Source organism: Vanessa cardui, chromosome 17 (assembly GCF_905220365.1).
Source record: "Vanessa cardui chromosome 17, ilVanCard2.1, whole genome shotgun sequence".
NCBI lineage: Eukaryota > Metazoa > Arthropoda > Insecta > Lepidoptera > Nymphalidae > Vanessa > Vanessa cardui.
Genome location: NC_061139.1, coordinates 5,326,999 through 5,345,663, shown reverse-complemented (window position 1 = coordinate 5,345,663; position 18,665 = coordinate 5,326,999). Strand labels below are relative to the sequence as shown.

General features: G+C 32.6%; 1 protein-coding gene across 2 annotated transcripts in view; it reads right to left on the bottom strand.

Annotated features, from left to right (window-relative positions):
- The window catches only part of LOC124536984 (histone-lysine N-methyltransferase MECOM-like), a 93,940-nt gene that overhangs the window by 61,547 nt on the left and 13,728 nt on the right, over positions 1-18,665 (bottom strand). The window lies entirely within an intron of this gene.

Here is an 18,665-nt window from a genome sequence, read left to right as displayed (position 1 = left end):
TTAGGCAATCGGCGCGCCAATCTCGCCGCTTGTACTCAACGCTAATACGTCATATTACGTAACAGTCCTTATCTAGTATTTTATGTTTTCCTAATACCTTCTAAATCTCCAAGTACTTCCAACATAATCGTTCACATTTCAAACATCAAACGTTTCGTTTCAGACGAATAAAACGGATGTATTACTCGATAATTTTTATCTAAAAACAAGTAATTGTAAATGTCTAACAGTTAGGAATTCATTTCACCACGCTGCTCTGATGCAGTTTGGAGGACCAAAAAGTGACAGGATTTCTTTTCATAACTGAAGGTTACCTCGATGTGGTATTGGAATTTAGGGCTAGATAAAACAAAACGCTCATTGAATCAATAAAAAAAGGCAATTTGTAATTAACAACAAATTTGAAAATGGAACGATGATTTTTATTTAGTTCTAACTGAATGCCACACTAGTGAAACCGTGTTGCTAGTGCTCAAAAATTTTAAATGAACTTCACTATCTAATACACTAAAATAAGGAATTATTTTTTATAATAATAATTTATTTTTGCAGTGCTATAATTTGTTAGTTGATAGCATCTTGTACTAGATGGGGTATCAGCCACCCCAGGTTCTAGTCTATCAAAACATCTTGACTAGCAACGGTACAGTTACACCCGAACACCTTGCCACCTACTTACAGTCTCAATAATAGGTCGAGGCACGCGACAGGACACCGGAACAAAGGCGCAATGCACTACAAACCATCATTACCAAATCGAAGAAAAAGAAGTCACAGCCAGCTGCCTTCCTACTTCCTCTCCATACAAAACTCTGTAATACAAGATGTTCGCTTTGTATGGCGGTTTATTTTAGGGCTCATTCATTACGGCACTCAATTTGGCGCGTGTTCTTATCTGCTAGTGTGTTCGTAAAGTACATATATGTCATGTTAGTGTGTGTGGAGGCGAACAGACGCGTGCCGTGACGCGGTCTATTCTATGATAACCGGAAACTTTATGGAAATTATATAGTAGGGGAAATAGACTTTTAATTTTAAAAATAAATGATGGCTCTATTTTTATATTATTGAACAGCCAATTATATGATAAAATATTGAACCATATTGAAAAGTTCGAGTATAACACAAATAGTGAGAATGCACCATTTTTATTCATACTATGTTTTTAACATTTTTGTAATTGTATGATAATTATTTATTTGCCTTAAATACCAAACCTATCAATCAAACGTAATCACGATACTTATCTCTAGAATTTCTCAATACCTCCTATCAATCATAAAATGTTTTTCATTGATTGATAATTCAAAAAATATAACGTACGTTTTTATCATAATTCATAAAAATACATTCCTCACGAACATATATATCAGAGTATATCAGGCTTATTTTTTAAGTCCTTTATCAATGTGAGGTCTATAAAAACGTATTCATAATATTTAAAAAAAACATTAAAGCTGAGGTCAAAAAATTGCGTTTATTAGAAACCAGTTTCAAGATGGTCGAAGAGGGTACCATCTGCCGAGGGCGGTGTGCGACGTCTTCCGCTGCATTGTGATAGCACACCCGCCTTGCGCACGCGCCGACATTGCAATTCTATGCTGATGTTCTTTAGGGTAACCTCGGTTTTATGAGGTCAATCCGCGTACCTCCATACCAGGTCACAGAACTTATAATGTGATAAGGAAAATCTTTGTTCCGATTTAATTTAGCCTAGAAACTTAATTGTTCCACAAAATGTCGCCAAAACACGCTACATTCAAAAACGAGTAACACAACGCGTAGTTTATTTAATATTAACAGCGTATTGCTAATAAATGATTTTAACCCTCAAACGCGCGCTGGTGTCATTCGACAGTCCCTTGTTTGTACGGAAGCTAAGCCGCTGTAACGGTGTTTGTGCTCACAATTTATGTGCGTCGTTACCATACTGTCACAAATCTACTTATCTACTAGAACCACGCCTTCCATAACAATTTCGTTTGGTCAACTTAACATCTGTGAACTAAATTAGCTTGATACAGCTTACGATTTATCCGTTTTAATTTTTATGTGCTATTTCTCCTGCTGTAACCTGTACTGTCGTATTATTCAAAGGCAGTGGTATTTTTAAAGTGATATCAGCAGTAATTACAAGTGAATGTCGTATTTACAGACGCAATGGAACGAAGTCTCATAGTTTACATCGTCAACGATAACAATTGTTACACAATATGAAAGCATATAGCACACACGGACGCAGGTTAGATGAGTGTATTTATCGTATCGGAGGCACGGGCATTGTCCATTGTGTCGACGCCTTGGCCCATTGTTTCCGTACATAGCGCTCAGCCTCATCGATCCACTTACATACATACACTATTTACTGCCGGCGGTTATCAACCCTCTTACTATCTGGATGAGAAGTGAGATCTGAAATATGCGGTACAGAGTTCAGAGTCAAATTTAAATTGTTCGACAGAAACAGGGTTTATTTAGGAGTTTTCTTTTACCGTTGAGTACTAGATGGAACAGAAAATTAACATATAAAATGTCAGACATTATTATAAGCTTATTTTGACGAGGAAACCTGATAAGATTACCGGCTCTATATTTTAGGTGATAATAATAATATCATTCAAAGCGGTAAATAATAAAAATAATCAGCATAGAATTAAAATTAGTACAGCTTATATATAAGGCGTTTTCATAACATTTCATACATTCCTTCCAAAAGCAATATTTCAACAGAATACATAATTTTAGGAAGCTTAGCTTGTAACCCCTGCAAGATTTTAATATACTCTGAAATATAAATCGTCATATTGGAGTAATTCTTGTAATAACCACGTGTAGCTGTCATTCGAACATTGTAAATCCACCCACAGATATGGCTGCGCCCGGAATTCGCGATCCGTCGCCAAATTAGATGATTTATTGTCATCGTTTGGATCAAGCGGCAATAACAGAACAAGCCTGGCCCACACGAGGGGTTTCAATATTGTTTCGAAACGAGAGTCTCTGATTATAGAATTTAAACATATTATTAAAAAAATTAAATTAATATTAGTAAGATTGATAAATCATTTAATACAAATATTTGTTTTACGTTGACTAGTTCGTTTCAAATGTAATAATACATATACGATAAACTCTAACATATTTAAAAGTATCCACACAAACTTAAACCAATATGAAAAACTATATCTTTCAGACAGACAGAAAACGCTACTTATTTATGCATTATAATGTACTCACCTTGTTCTCGTTTATTTTTAATATACAAAAAAAACTAAAAGATGTGAAGTAATTAAAAAAAAACTTTCATTTATAATTTATGATACTTCCTACTTATTTAATTATATTCATGGAATATGCACATAACCTGCATGATTACTGTTTAAAGTTTCACGCCCAATAGACTTCGTGACTAATTTAAATCAAAAGTATTCGTTATAAAAATTTGAAGTATAAAATCACGTAGTGTAAAGTGTAGAGCGAGGGGAAATGGGGGCAAAATGGAACGAAAATATTATAATAAACTATAAAACTATATTGTGAATGTGACAGTCCGCGTGTCGCGGCCCCCGGATGTTTAAGGGTTAATACAGCTAGAGGGTCGTCTTCGTAAACTGAAGGGATAAATCGCCGCTAATTTCAAAATATTATCAATTATTTGTCTTTACGAATTGTCAAAATTAATTCATATTCTTTTTTCAAAATTGCTTTAAATTGTATTAAGTTAATTATTCCTATTTTTTAATCAATATTATGAATAAGCAAAAATTGTACTACATAATTTGATATGTATACACATCTTCACTATGAAATTCAGTATTTAGTACAAATTATTTTACATATTAAGTTTTAAGAAATTTTAATATCAAATGGAATTGAAATAAAACTAGCGTATATTCATTATTTTTAACATCCCGACGTTTCGAGCACTTTACAGCGTTCGTGGTCACTGGTAGATAATTAATAGACGCGATTCAAATCCGTTATAGCTAGTTTTATTTCAATGTGTAATCGCGAAAATTTAAGACAACATCAAATGGAATTAGTTTATGGAGTAAAATACAAAGTAAATTATTATAATCTTAAATCGAAGTTTGCGAGAATTTAACTCAAGAAACGTCAAAACTTTTTATTTTTTTATTTATAAGATTTTATAACACTTACAATTACATGTATACTTTAAGTAGTATTTGTATAATATATACTTCTATAAATACATATAAAGTTTCACATTCCCTCTGAACTAAGAAAGTTCATAAGAAAAGTGCATTTTCTCCGACATAATAAAGCGACTGCACTGACAACAAACACGAATTAACTTTCAACGACAGCCCTCCCTCACTATCAATCTTAAGGCTGGTCGTCCACCAAATACATACGAAGTTATTATCTCTAACAATTTGTTGTTTTACTAAACTTATAATTTCATTTAAACCTTAATTTAATCTAATCTAATTTTCCTATATAACGGAAGACTATATCGATGATATCGCATGCACGTACTACAGCGGATACAGATAAAAAAAAATTAAGATTAATTTAATGTAATTTCTGAAATTGAATGAAGTTTATATTATGTATATTTTTGTAACAGGTAGTGTACATTTCATTTTTAATATTATTAAATTTTCAATCACTCACTTTTCTGTTTTCGAAAGTTTTTCAGTTCCCAGAAACATTGTCCCAGTAATATATATTATAACCTCATACCAACTGCTATAACTCTACCGACTAATAAATCAGCTGACAATACCTTACATATTTGAATAATATTGAATGTGTTTTCAAAGTGTATGGAATCATTCAAGTAATGTAATTTAATAAATTCCCTGGATCGTCAGTCTAAGATTCATACACGATCGAGTAAGTAGTTCGGACCCCAGCGGTTTATTCGCTTCTCACGCAGTGGGTTACGCTTAAGGGATTACTTGCCACGCGACGGTACAGATATTGTCGATTTAGCGACGATCCGACAAAGTAATGATGCCCGGCGTAATTGTACCGGATTTGAGAAGTTCTAGATCCATTTACAATAATTAATTTTGCAATATCATTCAATCTAAATAAATCGAATCAAATGTGTGAAACAGGGATCTATATATGTTACATTCTTTTGAACTCAATTTATAAGTACGGCTTAGCAATTGTTTTAATTTCCATCTTAAGATACCATTGTGAGGGAACACCTACACATACGACCATGAATTTTGAATATTTATATAAAATAAGGTAAAAACGTTACAAACAACAGCCTGTAACTTCCCACTGCTGGGCTAAAGGCCTCTCTCGAAATCTCTATGAAATTTGTCACATGCAGGTTTTCTCACGATGTTTTCCTTCACCGCCGAGCACGAGTTGAATTATAAAGACAAATTAAGCACATGAATCAGCGGTGCTTGCCTGGGTTTGAATCCGCAATCATCGGTTAAGATGCGCGCGTTCTAAACACTGGGCCATCTCGACTCTTAATTAAAAAATAAAACGTTAAATAATATATAAATATTATCTATTTATTAGTAAACTACCTAGTTAGTTATATCACTGATTATTTTCACAAATATATTTGTATTTAAAAATAATGCGTTACAACTTTGAATCATACATACATTATTAGTGGGCTGCCCACAAAATATTTTTAAAGTATTAATCATTAAGGGACATTTATCCGCGAACGCCGCGCGCTTTTATAGAGATGTCATATTTTTTGTTTGGCCGTCGCCCGTCATGCTATGAGGCTTTGTTTGTCTCACCCCTGCGTGCACTAAATTAGCGGAACATTACCGAATTTAAATGTAGTCCGCACAGAATAGAATAGAAATGTCTGATATAGAACATTTTGTAAAAATAATAAATATATTTATTTTCTTAAATTAAAAATTTAGATAATAAACATGTTATCATTATATTAAACAATCAGATTCGTTGTTATACTTAATTATTGTTTTAAAAATAAAAAAAACAATAAAGAATTGTAATAATAAATAAGTCTGTTTTTATTTACCCTTAATTAATTATAAAAAAATAGTGTAAGTTTTTATAGGAATTATTGTTATGAATTTAAGAAAAATAAATGAATTCACATTTAGTTTATCAAGCACTGTGACTAACGTCGCTTCAAAGCGTGGGGTTCCGCAGCATATGTGATAGACCTCACCCACAGATAATATTTCACACAATTGAAAGCTAAATCCCCAGCACAATAAAATTATTGAGTTACACATGTCCCCCGCTCGACCTCCAGTTGCGCAAATATAGATATGAAATAAATGGCATTTTGCTATTATCTGTAATGACCCTATTAGCGGTGGAGGTGTTAACTTTTATTGTAATCTTTTCAAAAAAATATGTAATAATAGAAAATGTTTTATCTGCGAACATAAAATGATAAAATCTAAAAATATTAGGTTTGATGTGCTTTCTAGTATTTCTAGTTTGAAAAAATGTAATCTTCTATTTTCTTCTATTTTTATGTCATATGTTAAAACCTTTCTTTTCTAACAGGCAGTTCTTTCTTGGATATACTTCTCATCTTAGTTTTTCCGCCTATTAAATCGACATAGTTTTTCTAAAATATTTTTCTATAATTATGTCCGTTTTCCTATTTTCAGGTTCCACTTCTCGTAGACGAAATTATATACATACTCAAAATAGCTCCAGGTTTCATGATTATTTAATTTCCATCTAAAATATATTTTTTTACGAAGGTGTTGCGCTACCTTGCAGTAGTATCGGTCATCGGCTATCGGTTATAACCGATGTATAATAAATATATGAAAGTGTAGCTTTTGGCCATCAAGGCGGAGACACACGATCAGTCATCATTGAAGTGTTTTCGTTTTAGCCGTCCATTAGCTCGTAAACTTCGGTCTTTATGACACTCAGTGAAGATCAAAGAAAGGGCCCTCATAGGTTATTATTGAAATAGTTGAGTACTAGCTAAACGTAAAACCGACACATACAACTATAAGAAATGAAACACTTATTACTTTTTTAAATTGTTTAATGTTAAAGTGTAGCATTTTTCTCAGACAAATTTGTCACATAACGAAATAATTTCCAATTTATACAAATGTCACTCTTCAAACGCCGCAACAAACGGAGAAGCCATCTTAGTACCTTACAGATAAAACAAAAGCGCGTTTGATCTGTCGCCCTCTAAATTTGTAAGGCATCCATGCTCTATTTGCTTGAGATTGCTTGAGACAAGTTGCTTTTGTCGAAATAATTATTACGTAACAATGTAAGGGCTTCCATGTCTTTGTGTTAGGAGCTACAGACTGTAATTACGTTAGCTAGCTTGTTACCAAGTTTCGAGGGTGCTTCGTTCGCACAAACAAAAGTTCTTGCATCTATTTAAACTCTAACAACAATACATTCAAACATTATTTTAAACAATCGATAAGTTAATCGTAGATGTAAAATAAACGTTATAAGAAAAATACCCAATAATCTTAAGATTTCTTTTGCTTATTAATAATATATTATTTTCAACCAGATTAAGGTATCAAGAAAAAATATTATCGTCTAATATAAAACAAAAGGATTCTTCAAATAAAATTCAACGAAGAGGCTACTGGCGTTCGTCTTAACCACAAACCATCATCGTATATTTTTATTCTTTATTGCCATATTTAAATGAAAAGCTAATTCATTTAATCGCTTCTAATTAATTTCAATAAGAGTGAAACAAATTAATACACGTCGCATAAAGAAGTAAACTTCTCATTTTATATGATGTAAAAAATATTAAAACTTATTTATGACATAATGGCTAAATGTGTTTTTAAGTTTCAATTTCACGACCTCCTACGTTCTCGAGATTTAATTGTTAGCAAGGATCCAGTTTCTCTTCAATAATTACATTCGAAATAATAGAAGTTCATTTCCATGAAGAGCGTTTATCGTCTAGCGACATCTGGCGGATCTCGGCGACAATTCACACTGGAATTATTGTTATTAATTAGAGCCCTTGGATTAATTAAGTAGGGCGCCGATCGTCATCCGTCCCGATTCACACCAGTCTTGCCGAACGTCTTTGTTAACATCTCGGTCATAGACTTAATAAGATTTAGACAAATTTTATATAAAAACTTAATTGTATTTGATAAAAAAAAAATATTTCCTTTGATAAAAAATGTCCGTTTGATAAAAATTTTAAATAGAGGCATATTAACATACGGTCAAACGGTACAAAATAATAATTTAAACAAATCATCTTCCATTTAAATAACATTAATTATGTAATACATCAACAATACATTCTCAAAATGTCAGAAATTATCTCACTAATTATTTTTTGCATAGACACATAAAATATGCACTAAATAACTTTAAAAAGTTGACGTAATTTTAAGAAATTACTACTTTTAATTCAAATAATCCTCTGCCATGTCTATTTTACATAGTCTATCCTCCATCACTCCCTCAGCGATAATGAAGTGGTATAATTTTAATCATGCGCGAATTGCCGGGCGTAATGTCTCAGCCACGTGGCGCCTCTGAACGCTTATCCGTTACTTTGGCTCAATCAAATGTCCTAAGAAAATTTTACGCTCAATTTAATGTACGAACTTAGCTAATAGTGACGTAGACCTTCCCTTACTTCCTTCCTTGACAATGTTATCGCTATATCAAAACATAAGCGTATATTGTGTTATGGCAAAATCGATGTGTCGCAAACACAACGAAGAATCCGAAGAAAAGAAAATCTCTATCGATTTTTATAATTAAAATGTTACGTAAAATACTCGAAACTTATATTTTGTATTTAAATAAAATGTGTTGTTGAAGTGTCACATTTCCATAGCTTGAAATATAACAAAACAACTAGCACTAACGACATTAAACTTAACACGCTCACCTCAGAGAATACTCCGGCCGAGCTCGGTGTATTGTACACAGTATTATTCTGAATCATAACCTCGCTTCCCCCACCGTACATCAGGCCGTCCCATTAAGAACGAAAATTCTTTAATTCCTTGCGCAATTAACAGCCAGGCTTGAGGCGAGGCAACGCCAAGTGTCATCGTAAGTTTCAGAACGCGTCATTAAGGGCATCTGCAGCGCGGTAAATAACGAAAAAACTCCACGGGGGAGGGAGGGGGCGCGGGGAGGCGAGATGAGAGATTTTATTTAACAAAGTCTATATTAACCCGATGCAATTAGAGAGCGTTAACGAGCTGGCCGTAATGACGGGGACCTACTCTCAAAGCCCACGTACAGCAACGTCATCTGGATACACTTCGAAAAGGCAAAGTACTCGTAGAATTTCAATAAGCTTAAAATATAATCATTGTTACAAAGTTGACTATCGCATTTCGTTATATTATGACGCGTTTACATAATAAAATCTTTAGAATTAATAAAATTAGTCTCAAAGACACTTACCGTTTACATTAGATGGTCAGTACTATAGTCATAGATTTTAAACGTCGAATCAATACTAAGCAGCGTTTAGAGTAATCGTTACACACTGAGTTATATCAGAAGGCTACCTCTGATATTACGTACTAAAACCTGCGTATCCGTTATTTTCTGATAAGAATATTTCTACTAATGATACCCAATTCGTTTTTTTTTTTTCAAACAAGAATGATTAAAAACATTTAAGATAAGACGGGAAGTGAAAAAATATATCACAAAAATTATCGCATACTTAAATATCGCACGGCAACGTGCGAATAGACGCCCACGCTTTGAGTTGACACATTACCGGAGAGTGATGCGAATTCAAAGCTGCCGCTTTTGAATATAATAATCGTTAGCCGGCTATTTATTGTTTAATTAACCCCGCCGGCCGTTAGCACAACGCCTTAGCCATTGTTTACACAATTTCAAGACGGAAAAATTGAAAAACTTGAAAACATTTTCTTAAGGTATCAAATTTGATTCAAATTTTTTGTTTCCTTTCAAAATTGAAAAACCTTATGATTGATATATTATAGAGATATAAAAATAAAAATATATTTGAGTTGATTTTTATTCATTTAGAACGTATTAAACTGTTAGTTAGGTTTCTTGTAAAAGTATCTTATAAGAGTTCAAAAACCTAATAGAAGATTATTTTCACATATTTTTGGACATATAATTTTGCATAAATTATTTACATTTTTATAAGATCTTTCAACAGAAAAATTAGATTTAAATAGAAAAATACATTTAAATTAACGGGAGATTCATTAAAATATCACAAAAAACATTCGCTAAGGTTCTGTTTAACATAACACATAAAACAAAAAGGCATCAGGAACAACGGTCTAAATTACAGGAGCTCTAACAAATGTGGCGTTCCGAGCAGTAAGGAAGCACGGGTGTCATTAGGCGAAATTGTTCGGATGGCGCGCCGCATACCACGCCACGTCTATGAAAATTACCTTGTTAGTTACGAAATATATCACTGATTTTAAATTCCTTCCTGATACCATTAACTATATTGGTACAATTCGTATAGAATATCTTTGTTATATAACATACATATGCGTGTACGTATTTATCTGTTTATATATAAGTCCTTTTTTTATGGTTTAGGTTGGCGGACTAGCATATGGGCCACCTGATGGTAAGTGGTCACCATCACTCATAGACAATGAAGCTGTAAGAAATATTAACTATTCCTTACATCGTCAATGTGCCACCAACCTTGGGAACTAAGATGTTATGTCCCTTGTGCCTGTAGTTACACTGGCTCACTCACCCTTCAAACCGGAATACAACAATACTGAGTACTGTTATTTGGCGGTAGAATAACTGATAAGTTCATAAAGGTATGCTTGTTTATTCAGTAAGCTGCGCTCTTTTACGTTAAAAAGAGTTAGTATTAGGTATATGTTTCCTATGACTGTAATCTCTGTCCAATTAGATTATTAAGTAACAAATCCAAATTTTATAATATTGAATAAGATTTTACCCTCAATTGAATAATTTAGAGATAGAAACTTTGCATATGTATGTAATATTGTATATTATTTTATTTTTATATCTTTAAAACAATTAAACGTGAAACTTATCTGTAAATATAATCTTAAGTTTGTTCTGTACAATGATACAAACGCGTTTCCTTTTGACCAACAAGAAAGTCAAGGGTCAAAGAAAGTTATCGAGATGTGGGTGCACTAAATGACACACGCCATCTGGTGCCACTCATAAAAACTACCCTCTTTGCCATTGAGCAAGTGTATGAGCGTGCCAGCTCTGATAGTAACTTGTAAGGGTCTGAAATATGACAGCTTATCTACACGTTGAGTCATGTTCCAATATCAATTGAAACGTGAAATATTTCTTACTAGAATCGAACAGTTGGATTTTTTAAATTTGGAATGTTCAAACAGACTATTAATATATCTGTTCTTATTTTATAAATGGAACGATTTACTCGTTTTTAACTTAGCAGGCAAAGGTAGTTACGTAAAGTAAATAAAGAATCACTTAACCGCAATCCCCCAGCGTGATAATTAAAACTCGATACGTAAAAGTTGCGTGATAACTATCAGCCGGGAAATTAAGGAGTTCAGAATTGTACATAAAATTGCTGTCTTGTTTTCCTTAGCTGTTATCAACATATTCGATCTGACTGCGCGGTCAGAACTTCCCCCTTTTATGGACATTTCACCCCCCGGGGGGACACTTGACCTCCCTATCTGATACATCATCTACCCCTAAAGTGAACTAATGGGCAAAACATGGATATAAAGTTTATATTAATAATCTGGAAGAGTAATTTATAATTGCTCAATAAAAAATCGAATTGGAAAACCCAAGATAATACAAACACAAAATATGGTTTAAATGGATGTCATAATAATAAATACATATTAATTACGTACGTACATTGTAATTTTAGATGAGAGTTTGCAGTGTGTATCCTCTAACCCTCATTTGAGAAACGTGGTAGAGATCCAATCCTTTTCCAAAGAGATAGATCTTTACACATCAATGCACGTTAACGTAAAAATTATTTTTTCTATCATAATTTAGATTCTGATAGAAAAAATAATTTTTACGTTAACGTGCATAATGTTGATAATTGTTCCTTTCCACAGGTATGCTGGAAGAAATCCCTTAAAGAATCCTATGCTATTTAGTTGTCCTTACTCATATTATAATGAGAAATACTTTGTTTGTTTGTTTGTAATGAACAGGCTCAAAAACAACTGGACGATTTAAAAAAATCTTTTACTATTTGAATCTACATTATTCACGAGTAACACAGGCTAAATTTAATTTTGTAAAAAAATAGGGTGCCGTAGGATATTTGGGTTTTTCATCTTCTTTTCTACCTTTATGGGTTAGTTTGATTTTCTTTTGAGATATGCAATCCTGTCACAGATCCGAAATCTGTTATTTTTATATCTTACAATTCAGCGATGTATTATAAAATATTATATAAATAGTTAAACCATTTTTTTAAATTAAAGTTTGTACGTATATTTACATTAACGTATGCTGTCAATTGAAAATATTTAGCCTTTAAAAAAATAATCGTTTCTAGAGAATTTATATCAATGTATTTCAACAGTTTGCACAACAATATGAGTATGATTTGCGATTAACATTCAATCGTAATAAATGATCAGCCTCAGTTACAATATTGATATTTTATTAAATACAAATAATGCTAACATTACATAGCTATCACAAAATCACAAATATATATATTTTACAATACAATTTTACTTGCACAAAGTCACCCCTTGCTATGGGTTATAGTACGTCATAAAATAACTAAAACTTGTTTTTGTTTTATCGGTAACACGTGATCTCAACAAAATCAGTATATATTTAATTCCCAAATACAGTACTATTTTTATCAAAGCATTTTATTAGCCGATAGTTTGAAATTACAGATGTGTGTGTGTGTTCCAACTACCGCTTGTTAAATTACGTCACTTTTAAACACAATACACTTTATTAGACTTTTGGCTATTTTGAAGATTCAATGGTCATACTAGCTCTAAGAAATTAAATAATTTATTTACACAATAATAGCGTTTATTCCAATGCAATTGTCAGTTTTCAATTGTCGACATTCTTAAGCATGTTTGCGTGTGTGTTTTATAACTGGTATAGTGAAGTTAATAGAACATAGTCCATTTGAAATAAGACAGCAATAAGATTTAAATAGAGTGATAACAATGGAAAAATCAACAGTAGCGCCCGAAAAACATTAAAATGTATACTAATATTTTTTTTTATTTCTGTTTTTAAGTATTGAAATGTAGCTTGCAAAGATTAGTAGAATAGAATATTTACTAATTGGAAATATTACTAGTTAGATTTGAAAATCTGTGTACATATTAAACAAATAAAATGAGTTACCAGTATACTTTAAACTATACAATTTACTTCTGAGTAACCGAATCGCGGTCAGAATCTTTGGCACATAGAGATATATATATTTTAGTGAAATACAAAACATAGTATTAAGTTTTAATATTACCATAACCCGTGAGGGTTGGAATATTCCTGTATCTATCAAGGCAGCTATCATAACGCTCATTATCGTTTAGAATATTAATGTCCCGCATAAATTAACTGCCACGAAACATTTTATTATTATGTATCTACGATGGTGTACTTGATTATACGTATCGGTAATATGAATATTTTTAAGTAACTCATTTTTATAATAAATTCAACTCTTTTAAACTTTAATCAGTCAGAAGCATCTTTAAATTTATAAAAACGCGGCATTATAACATTGACACAAACGTGAATTATTTATTAAATAGAAGTACAGTTATTAAATTATTTAAATAAATACATATAAAATAATTGATAAATAATATAAAATGGAAAAAAAAAGATCAAAATATTGAATATACGGATCAAATGGTAAATAAATAATAAATAAATAAATAAATATGAGACAACATCACATACATTACTCTGATCCCAATGTAAGTAGCTGAAGCACTTGTGTTATGGAAATCAGAAGTAACGACGGTACCACAAACACCCAGACCCAAGACAACATAGAAAACTAATGGTAATCTACATCGACTCGACCGGGAATCGAACCCGGGACCTCAAAGTGATGTACCCATGAAAACCGGTGTACGCACCACTCGACCATAGAGGTCGTCAAATGGTAGGAGTAAGCTTGAGCATAAAACGTTGACGCAGACGTAACTGAACAGTAAATGATACATCAGTGAGGGAAAGATCGCATCCAACAAACCTGTGGCCCAAATAAGCAATTATAGCCCGTCTTAAACACAAGTATTTAAGGGATCCAACATTTTTTTTCTACAGATGTCTCTAACAGAACTTTCTTGAGGCCCTTGGTCGAAGATTTGACCATTTTCGGCAAAGAGAATCCAACGCACTGCACCCGTGTTTTTCGCACCCCCTGCATCTTTAACTAACACGGGCCGGGTACCATATAAAATGCAGTCTCCAGTACCAGTATTTGTATCCTGTCAACATTATCCTGTATCATGTTATGGGACAGATGTCACGTTCAATTTGCAACTGAACTATATTTTTATAAAATAGCGAAAATCAACTCAGTTCCTACCTCTAGCCTCTATGGCTAAATTTAAAACAAGTGTTATAAATGAGAAGTCATTTTCTATACAAACATTTTCTCGTTCGCATTTTTATATGGAAAAATAAATTAGTTAATAAAACAAAACGAGTTCGTTACATGCAAACAATATATATACAATTTTTCATACACATAGGTATATGAAAAATTTGTCAATTGATATTTCTTAAAAGACAATATTATAAATAATGAGTACATGCGTCATTTAAAAAAAGTATGAAAGTAAAAAGTAGGCGTGGCCGACGCTATATAGACTAAGCGGACGATATAAAAGGCAGCATGTAATCTAAGCCTATAAAATCGTGATAACTCGTCCGATAGTGAAGCAATTTCTGAACGACACAGTAATGACACCTATTAGCTAGACCGCTCGACATCCTGTCGCATAATGGCCGCGGGGCGTGGACAACCTACTTTTATATACTTCAGTCTTTTCATGGAAGAAAAGTTATTTAGATAAGAAGGAATATGACGTAATATTAAAATTTTTAACATTGACTTTAGCATGAGAACTATAGTCAATGGTAAATTTACCCACTGGTAAATATGTCAGGTCACTGGGATAATGGTTTTAGGGGTTTATTAGTACATTGCAGATAGATTTAGTTTAGCTATTGCTACAGGGACTTAAAAACATGGCAAGTTTATAACTTTTTTTTTCATGGCAAAAAAATTACCGTATTAATGAAAACATATTATTCTTTCGTTTATAACATGCCTAAGTAATTACGGCATTAACGTAGAAATTTTAGTAAGCAAAATATTTATTTCATTATTTTATTAACAATTATATACAATCAGTTTTTCATCTATGTCATCACATAGCTTCAATGGATCTTTGCTTATCAGTAGAGCCATTCTTTAGAGTCAAAATCGAAACTCACCGCCATTGTGTGTGTGTGTGTGATATTGACATTACATACCTACATCAAAATAGTATGTTACAGTAAGTTTAATAATTTGGATAAGATACGAAGTGACTTCTTACAGAATAAAACAGCTAGACGTACTCCAAAGCTAATCATCAAAAACGCAATCATCCACCCAACATAACAGTACAATTAATCTCTCACGAAAGGTCCACTCAATAGTCGGTCTAGACTCCAATCTTAGGCAAGATCTAGTTAGAAATAACTCGTAATTAGAGGTCGGACAATAAAAGTTGAATCCGCATGATGTCGTGTGAGGCGTTCGCGTGACACTCTGTCGTGTCGCCTTCCTCCGACAATAAAATTATAAGTCGACCACAGTGACAATCCACTGATTTACGCTACCACACACGCGAATATTCTAATATGAAAAGACCTTAAGCTTTTTACAACGACGTAAAAAGAACGTAGGAGGCGGACAAGTTAATGAAGAAAATATGTTCGGTGAGATAGCAGCCGCGACACGCGTGACCAGCGCCGCCTAATTAACCGCCTTACGCCGGCCTGGCTTTGATTCGATGATAAATATGCCTTAGATCGAGATAAGATATCATAAAAATTAAATTATTGTTTGACGTTCGGATTTCGTTAAGGCTGATAATATCTCAAATATAAAATTTAATGGCTAAATTGTGTACGTGTCCTTGATCCTTATAGTATGTTAATATGAGTTGATTATTTTTAACGACCTGCAATCGTTTGACCTCTGCACTATTCCTTAGATGGTAATGTCCGTTCTTTTCTTTGTTTAAATCACCTCAGCGTCGTAACAAGCTCTCTACACCTGAAGAGTATTTTTCTTATAATCATTCTTGTATTAGGCTAGTAAGATAGGCGTTATGTTTGGGATTTGAAAAGGGTCATGCATTATGATAAAGTAGGACTGAATAGTATAATAGAGACACAGGAAAGCTACTTACCTATGTTATACTGCGCGGTTACTTGTTATTTTGACGAAAAAGTAATCTTAAAAAAACACTTTACATAATACATTACATAGGTATCAGTTTTCAAGAATATATTAATTTCATCTTGATTATTTCACTTAAAGTTAAATGAATTATGAAATGTCTCTACATATGCGCTAAAAGAAGTGCTTATCGATCGCAATGACCAAAAGAAGCTTTTCCGTTCGTGTAACTCGCTCAATACACAATCACTTCGAGTGGTCTACATGAAAATCCTACGAATTCCGTCACGAAAGCTGGTAAGTGGCACGAATGAGTCACCAGATAAGCCCAAGTAACCAGTGAATAACCAGTGTCTCGTAACAACTGCGGTGCCAAAATATTCAATTCGAATAGGATGTTAAAGTGACTTATGAGGGGTTGTTTTGCAAACACAAAATGTTAACGTATCAACCAGCTTAAATACTAGCGAGAGAGTTATTAAACTACACTAACGTTTCTTTTTTCTTGATCTAGAATCAAATTGATTAAAATAGATAAGTGAAGCTTAGTCTAATTAAATAAGAAGTAAAACTACTTAACGAAGAATTCGTGAATATAACTTTCTACCTAATTACAAGTTTATATGCGTGTATACACAGATTGAATCCCATCAAAAGAATAATTTAAATAAGAATATTTATTAAGATAAACAAAGAAAACAGTCATTAGTGTTTTCCTTTGTTTAAGCGGTTGATTTGTGCAAATTGAATTTTAATTGCGGCTCACCTCACTCAGCAAATACTTGGCGTTTAGCTACAGCTATTAAAACCTCGGCAATTCTTAGTCCCATAACTACCCTTACACACGTAACCCGCAGTAATGCATACTAAACGCCGTCTTTCGTTTGTCTTATCCGCGGCTTATAAATCATTTCTGTGGAATAATTAATAATTGAAACGATTTAATTGCCAACATCATTAATGCGAGTAAGAATCGGCTTCGTTCTCATGACTGACATTAATTCGAATCAAATAAAAGTATACGTTATTGAAATACGTCAGAACATACACTTTTGAGCTTTACAATAAAGCTAACACCGGTTTTGAATGTAGATTATACAGAGGAGAAAAGGGAATAGAAACTCTATAGTATATACATATAAATAACATGAGTATTTCAATATTCAAATTTATTTATGTTTAACTTAATCTTTAATTTGTCGTAGTGCTCGTAAGCCTGCCTAGATAGATCCCATCTTAGTTACTACCGCCAAACAGTAATACTTAGTCTTAATATGTTCCGGTTTAAAAAGTGAGTAAATTAGTATAACTTCAGGCACAAAGGAGATCATAAGTCCAAAACTAGGTTAGCGCAATGTTGACAGAAGGAATGATTAATATTTTTTACACTACCAATGTCTATGGCCTGTTACATATCTAGAATCAAATGTGTAATTCAATCATCAGGCTTATAACGAGGCTAAATGAAATTAAAGCCACCACCCAAGAAACTTACTAACCTAAATAAATTAGTAGTACTAAATCATGAATCAAAGTACATGCTAACTATCTGTAATTTTAGTTCCTACCTGATAGTATAATATCTTGCACGAATATCAATGATAATGAATGATTCAACGTTAACTTTAAATTAGGATGTTATTTAAAATTCGAATATTTTATTACAGAAAGCATTTGTAATCGACTTAGCAAAACTTGAGATCAGAAGTTGACACTTCTCCAGATTTAAATGTTACCATTTATAAAAAAATAAAAAACTGAACTGAAAAAAAAATGAATAGATAATTGTAAGTATACGCAATATTCTGGTTTATATTCACTAACAAAGCGAGAAACTTAGAAAATATGGCCGGTTGCCTAATATAATATAATAACATATTAATTTTACAGTAACCACATTTAGGTTGGATAATAAATATTTTTTAACTAAGTATTTATGAAAAAGGCCACTAACATGATTATAATAGTCATATTTATCGTTTGGTGTTCATACCGCGAGTGTTGATCCATATCGTAAGAATGGTCAGTATGGCCACGCATCAAAGATCGGTCAGCCATAAGTCAAAAGTCACGAAGGCTAATCGAGGTCCGCCCAACAAGCCTTAATAAGCATTTTTAACGATATTACTTATCAAAAATATTTAACCTGCTTTATTATAGTCTAAGACTGTTTTATACCTATTTAGACCATTTTTATTATATTTTTCATTAGTTCCGCGCTTTTTTAAATAAAAACTGGCACAATTTATAAACAGATAGCAGACACCTTAATAAAAAAACAAAA